This window comes from Aythya marila (genome assembly GCF_965140915.1).
Source record: "Aythya marila genome assembly, chromosome: 1".
Taxonomy (NCBI): domain Eukaryota; kingdom Metazoa; phylum Chordata; class Aves; order Anseriformes; family Anatidae; genus Aythya; species Aythya marila.
The window spans coordinates 153,326,513-153,334,097 of NC_139042.1; positions in this window are offsets into that span (position 1 = coordinate 153,326,513).

The window sequence follows — 7,585 nt, forward strand, 5'->3', positions numbered from 1 at the left end:
CCTTGGCACCCATGTGGCTTGCTCTCTTCCTTACATCACCCACGTGTGGGTGTGACAGCTCTTCCCGGTGAAACCCTCTATTCCTCCAGCCCACGGGGTTGCAGCTTGCAGCGAGCGAGCTTCTGCCGTGAAAGTGGCCTGAGCCCGTGTAGATGACTTTGAAGCGTAAGGACTTCGTCCCATGCATCCTTGCAGAGCGTTGGTGCTGGAGTTAAAATATAAATTAGTGGTTTGGGTAGACAAAATGCACATCTCTGCCCTTAATGGACTTCCACGAGGTTGGAGCGGGCAGGAGGAGAGTTTGATGTGTTTTTCTTCAGCAGCTTCTGCTCCTGTCCCAAAGCAAGCTTCGTGCTGAGTGACCCAAAAGCCGTAGCTACATCACGATGTGGCTGCCTTGCAGACGAGTTCATCCTCATGTCGCAGCAGAGGTGGGCAGCGAGGAGAGGAGGTCTTCTGCTGAGCTGCTTGCTCCGCATCAAGTCAGGGGAGGCCTGGAGGAGCTGGCAGAGGTTTCGGCATCGCAGCGCTCTTCCCCTTTCAGTTCAGGCTTCTGACAGCAGGCGGCAAGCGTGCCTCTTCCCTGCCTGCTGCAGCCTCCTGCTGCAGCCTTCCCCAAACCCTGCAGCTCGCCAGCAGCACGGGGAGGCCTCCAGGGTGACCGCGGTGCCTGGTGGCTCCCCGGGGAGCTGCGATAAGGCTCTGGGCAAAGCGAGACGACGGCCAGGGGTTACGGGTGAAAGGACAAAACTTGGGTTCCTGCCCCGATTTATTGTCGAGTCAGGCTGGTCACCTAAGGAAGGAGGGGAGTGGGGAGGGAGCAGGGCATGCAGCAGCAGAGGCCAGCATTGAAAGGGGCGGAGGGAGATTTATCCCTTCCGATAAATCAAATAATACCGAGCGCCCCGAGGCAGGACCTGAGTTTGCTGAGAAATATGTGGGCAGGATCAGAGCGGGGAGCAGCGCTCGCTTCTTGGGAAGGAATCCCTCGCGTGCCCGTGGGTGGCTCTCCCCTCGCCCTCCCAGGCCCTGCTGACATTGCTTTGCCCCGCAGGGCTTCCCGTGAACAGGGCCGGGCTCTTGGCTGCCTGCAATGCCCTCGTTTCTCTGCCCTGCTCGATTCCCAGGAAGGCTGAGTGTGCGGGGCACGAGGCAGCAGAGCTGTGCGAGGTTTGGTGCCTTGTCCCTGCATCCTCCCTGCAGGGGAAGGCATCTCTTACCCAGCCAGGAACAGCGAAATCCTGCTCTTTTTTAAGGACCTCTCCAAAATGTTGTTTGACCTGGGCTCCTTGTCCTTTCCTCCAGACTGTTGCACGTCTGTTTAGGAGGATGGTGCAATCCTGCCGTGCACTAAAATGGAGTTGAAGAGGTTTCATCCTCCTCTGTGTGCTCTGACCTGGCACGGATTTCGATAGCTGTATAAACAAGTCTTTCTTGCTTATTCCCCCATCCCATTTATCTATGCTATTTGCTAACTTATACCAAGAACACTTAGAGTGGGAAATATTCCAGCACGCGGATGCTGCAGACAAAGTTCAAGAATTGCCAAACACGCTTATATAAAGCAGATCACACAAAACAAACTTTTCCTTTGACATAATTGCTAGTTTACTAAGTACGAAAAAATGAAGTGGGTAGGAGCGGGTGGATCACACTAAGCTGGGTCTGTACAGCCACTGGAAAAAAAAAATAAAAAAAGAGGAGAAAAATCACTTTTCTGTGCATGCTACGTGTGCTTAGGAGTCCAGGTCAAAGAATTAATGTGTATGGGGGAAAGAGGCTCATAAGCACATGTCAGTGTTTAATATTGTCCCTAGGGAGCTTTGAGAAGACGCAGGCTGGAACAGCAGTGGAAAAACCCACTCTCCCCTGTGCCTGTAAAGTGAAGCGGTGGGTGGAAGGGGACAGGACCAGAGCGATCTGGAGAAACAAGAGCAGGGGCCTTTCTGCAGGGTGGTGAAATTCAAAACCCCTAGAAATATCAAATCCTGGGCAGAAAGGGACAAAGCCAGAGCAGCTACGTGGCACAAGGAGCTTTCTGCAGACCTCCAGAAAGAGGAGGTCATGGTTTTGGTAGGGGGCTGGGGCTCGTGCTGCTCTGGAGCCAAAGCAATGCCTCCATCAAGAAAGCCATCCCCAAAAGCCTCCTTTTAGCTTGCTCATCCCCAAAATTCTGTCACCACCTTTCCAGGTGGATGCACTGGCATAGGTGATGGGGTAGCTCCCACCTGCACCTTTCCCAGCCGCAATTTTCCATCCCTCCTTGCTTCCACGTGAGGATGCAGGGTCCTTGCTCAGAGCCCCTGCCCCTTGACTGCCATGCTCTGGGGAGGAAGGAAAGTGGTTCGCTGCCCCCTCCCCTTTTTCCTTTCACCCCATTCAATGTTTGAGTGTCAGGAAAGAGTAGAAAAGCTTGTGGTACAGCTGAAAAGAAACCATGTAGTCATTGGCTTTCTGTTGTTGTGGGATAGAGATAGTTGTAGCTGAAGGGAGAAACTGCCTGAAATATATAAATTTAATTCCCGAGCTAATAGATAGCTATTGATTGTACATAATAATCTGATTGCTCCTTCCATAGAAATTCTGAGGAAGGGCTTTGGAGTAATTCCGTGCAGTTCATTACTTGAGGAACTCACCTCGCTCCAGTTAAGAGCATCTCTGAAGTGTCAGCGCTGTTAACGAGAGTTGTAAATAAACCACCGGGGATGGGTTAGGTATTTTAAATCCTCTAGTTCGCTCTGTAAGCGTAGGAATGCTATTCGGAGTATTCTGGCTAAAACTCAACGCGAGCACTTATATTCTGCCAACTCCAATCCCCTCCTGGAGTTTCAAATGGATGCGATATTTATCTTCACTTCCCGTCTTAACTATTGTGTGTTGTTGCTGTAGGTTGCTAAACAACTGCTGTCTCATCGGTGGCTGTATGTTGCTCGTGAATAAAGTGATCCCCATGTGCACCCGAACCGTAAAGCTATTTGGAGTCCTTGCATAAGAACCCCAAGGTACGTGTAAGCTGTTAATATTTATTATGTGGAGCTGAGAACAACGAGTGAAGATGGAGGGATTAGAGGAACCGAGTGCAGGCTGCCGAACGGGCAGGCAGGATGGAAGAGAAAACAGATGCCCGGGAGGAACGAGCGCAGGAAGCGCGAGGGCTCCTGCACGCAGGATTAGACGCCAGCGGAGCATGGAAAGCAAAAGACTGGGAAGGCTTCGGAGAGCCAGGGTGGGGAGGGCAGATGCAGCACTGCGGCTTCTTGCTCGGAGGCGAATTTCTCCCTCTCTGCTTCCCCCAAATCGAGCATCGGTTTAACCGCAGGCTGGCTGGGCTGCCAGCAGCAGGAGCCCTGCGTGAGGGGACTTGGCCACGGCAGGAGGCAGCTTGGGCAAGGTGCTTCTGAGAGGCGTAGGAGAGGGCTTGGACTTCTGGGCCATGATGCTCGGGCCTGTCCTCCTCTCTGCGAGGTGTTTGGAGAGCCTCCTAACCTGCTTTCTGCCTCATCTCCCAAGAACAGCATGACCTAGAAACCCTGCATTTCTTCTGCTGGTTTTGCTTGAGCTGGGCAAAGAGGTTTTTTTGAGCCTTGCAAAAGCCAAGGGGTGGTGGGGAGTGACACCAGCTCCTTTCTGCGGAGCAAGAAGCAGCTGCTTTGAATGCCACGATTTGACACGGGTCACCAAACACCTTTGGGACGTGCTGGGTTTGACTGGTGTGAGTTGGGAGTGGGGCTGCCACCCCCACACATCTCCATTTGGGAGCCGGGAAAGCACTGCTGCAAGAAGCCCTGCTGGTTATTGTGGGGTTATTGTGGTGTTCGGGTGGCAAACAGCCACCCAAACATCTCGGATGGGCGCTGTGGTTGGCTCCCAAAAGCCACCACCAGCCCAGCCATCCAAAGCCAGGTTCCTAGAGGTGGCTGAGCACTTCCTAACATGCAGCACAGGAGAGAAATCAGGGAAAGGCGGCTGCCTCCGACCTCTGGTGGGAGCTGGTCGCTTTGGCAAGTTCAGGGCTTCTTTCAAAGCAGAGGGATCAAAGCTGAGCTGTTGGTGGTTTTGTGCATCAGCGCTTCGGAAAGTCCCTTGCTCCAGCCAACTGGCAGTGGAAGCAAAGCAGGTCGGTGCTGCTCTCACCTGTGGCCTTCTCCTGTCCTCCTCAGTGCCTGAGTCCTGTTCTGGCTCAGGGTGTGCTCGGAGAAATGGCAGAAAACTGGCACATTTGTCACCACCATGGCAAATTTATTGGCACCCCCTCCCAGTCCCACCAGATTCTGTAGCCAGCTCTGCTTTTCCTCCTTGCTCCCGTCATTAGCTCTCAGCTGCTGCAGAGAGAAATCTCCAAAATAACTTCACAAGGGACTTCTTGCAGATCTGAAGACTTGAAAGAAAAAAAAAAAAAAATAGACTGTATGGGAAATGGAAAAGGTGAAGAGAAAAAAACAACAGGCAGTCAATAAAAGCTTTCAGGGAAGAGATAAGAGCAACAAAACAGAATGGCTTACTGCTAGCTAAAGGTGTGATGGGAATGAAAAGAGCTTCTGCAAATGTCTGGAGGGGAAAAGAAATTAGTAGAGAAGTGTATCCATTAGTAAATGAGTGTGCGAGTGTATTATTCATGGCTGCAAATATCCGAGCTGCAAAAGTGTGACGTTTTTTACTCCTATCTGACTTTAGTGGCAAATTTAAGAATTTCGGATCGCAGGGAGGTAATTAGGACCTAATAAGGCAGCTTTTGGCTGCCGCTGCACCCGCTCAGCACGCGAGGGAGGTGGCGGTGCCCCTGCTGCAGCTCGCCCCCGTGAGCCACAGCCTGAGGTGGGCATGGAGAAAGCCGGGCAGACACGGCACCCTGACCGGGCAAGGTGCAATATCAGGGATTTAGCTGAATTTTTAGCACCCCCAGGCGCCCTTCACTGGGGGTCACTGCTTCGCTTGCCTCTAATTAGAGCAATTTCTCCGTCAGGAGGGGACGGTGCCTGGCTCCGCAAAGGCCTTCCAGAAGAGCAGCCGCAGATAGAGCAGATCCAGGGGATGAGAAGAGAAGATGTTGTGACAAATTTCGTTCGTGAGGTGGCCCGTGTTTATTGAACCACAGAGCGTGGCAGCTTGGATAGGGTATTTCAGCAGAGAGCATAACTATTTTGGTATTTCTGAAAAAAAAAATAATTAAAATTGGCTCGGCTATAAATACTAGCACGCAAAAGCACGCTGCCTGGAGAACCCAGCCTGCAATGATAAATGACTGCTGAGTGCTATTTAGGGCACAGGGGCCTAAGTAAGTGTCAGGGAACTAAATATCTAATTGAGCCTTGGCATCCTCACTGATGAGTTCAAAGGGGGATGGCGAAGGGAGCCGCCGTGGGCTGCCTCGCTGCTGGGGCTGGTGAAGTCCCTGTGCTGCTCTGAGCCACACCGTGGTCTCCACAGCCTCCTTAGAAGATTTGGTCATTAAACCCCATCAAAAAGGACATGGATGTGGGCAGGATTTAGCACAAAAGCCAGATATACCATGTGGATGTGGTGGGGACAACCCAAAAAACGTTAGGAAAATGTAATGGGCATGAAAAACAGAGGGTTTGCTATGACACCCCACATTTAACAGCCTCTGTTGAGAAATCCCTGCTGAGCTGGGCTGTCCAAACAGCCTGGCCCCTGATCTCGCCATGCCCAAGTCCATCTCTTCACTGAGGTGGCCGTGCTCTCTTCCCACCGCTGCTGCTGCCTGCAGGCAGGGCTGGCAGGAATACGGAGGAGCTGAAGGGTTGCAGCAAAGCTCACGCTGCATTTACCAAGCACATCTGAAGCACGAGGCCAAAGCGTTTATTTACGGTCTGGCTGACGTGCAAAACGTTGACCACGGTGAAGCACCCTCGGGAGGGAGGCTGGCGCGGCGCCTCTGCTCGCCTCGTCCCTCCTGCACCCGCGCAAAGGCGGCTGCAGCCTTGCAGGAGCGGAGCTGCTGCACACAAAAGCGCAGTGCAAAACCACAACGGGCGCTAGCATGAGAAAAAGGGAACCATGCTTGAAGAAATGCTCTCGGCTATTTTGCAGGTTGACTGCGACAAGCTCGCAGGAGCCTGAGCCCGTGCACATGTCCTGCCCCAAAGCGTTGGGGCTTATTATCAAATACCTGCGAAACACCGCTCAGGGCCACTGTGTTAAGCAGGCACCTGGAGGGAAGCGAGGAAGGTCTGCGTAAGGGGTATGTGGGTGGAATGAGGGGCCATAAATCCACCACCACCACGGATCTGGCTAATTTAGTTAAGCCCCTATATTTATTCAGCGCTTGGTAAGGCCTTGATTAGAGATTGGCTGGGGCAACATTTGTTTTAGATTATGTGCAGCAAAGATCTCGTGCCTCTGAGAAGGCTCTGCTGTGTATCACTCCCAGGTGTTCAAATACCATGAATCAGATCCCTCAGTATTCTCATCTTTGGCTTTAAACAAAAAGAAAATAACACCAGCTCCGTTTCCATTTGTGTTTGAGTCTTGCGGCCTCTGAGGCACCTTGGTGGCCACTCCAGGGGTTTCTTTGCAGACCCCATGGCCTGAAGCACCCTGAGAAGCAGGAAAGGCAGGGCAGGGGGGCTGCATGTCCCCCACTCGCCCTCCTTCCCTGCTCTTGTTGGCGTTAAAGGCAACTCCATCAGGCCTGAGCTTGTTCTGTCCTTGAGGCATCTGTGGTATTTCGAACCCGCATTTGTCTCCAGCAGCCACGACTGTGGAAGCAGCAGCCAGCAAAGACATTTTTTTCCTACAGTCCGCCGGTCCCTCTTAAACCTGGAGGGAAGCCCTGCCACTATCCCTGCCTCCTTTCACCCACAAAGCTCGTTCACCACAGGAAAAACAGGTTTAAATAAGCAAAAAAGGAAAATAAAGGAGCGCTCAGAAGGGAAATAGCTCTGCAAATTAAGACCCAAAGAATCCCGGAGGTATTTGATGCTTGAGCGGCTGAATGAGATGCCAGGCAAAGCATGCGGAGCCACTTATTTATTTAAATTGGCATGGGGACACTGCTCAAATTTGCAGCCTGCAGCTATCCACCAGATCCAGCGGGATGACGTGGGCATTGCAGGCTGTGGGTGCACAGCCCCTCCTCGGGGTGCCCGTGCTATGGGGCTGCCCGCAGCCACCTGTCCCAAATAAATCTGGGGGGGGAGAGGTAGCAGCAGCCAGGAGTGGTGGGTCAAAGCTGTCCCTCCTGAAAGCCCTACGGGGCTGTTTTTAAGGTTCTCCTCCAATTACCCCCTTGGAGGTCCCCCCCAGCCCCACTCCTGCTCCACGACCAAACGCGAGCACTGCAGCACAAAGCTGTCGAGCACATGGGGCACGGAGCAGCAGGAAGCAGCGATCGATTGCACGAGGTTTGGTGGGTCTGCATACAACCAGACCACCTCGTTTTCAGCCGCCAGCCTCTTCCTGGCCTCCTGCGGCTCAGGATGTAGAGAGCAGCCCGGGGGTTACTGCAGCCTGTTGGGACCAACCTGCAGAAATTCAGGCAGCTATGGAAGCAATAATTTTGTTTCCCTTCCCAAGCTGGGCTTGAGCTTAGCTGCGTTCAGAGTAGAGGTTTGTTGGCTCGAGG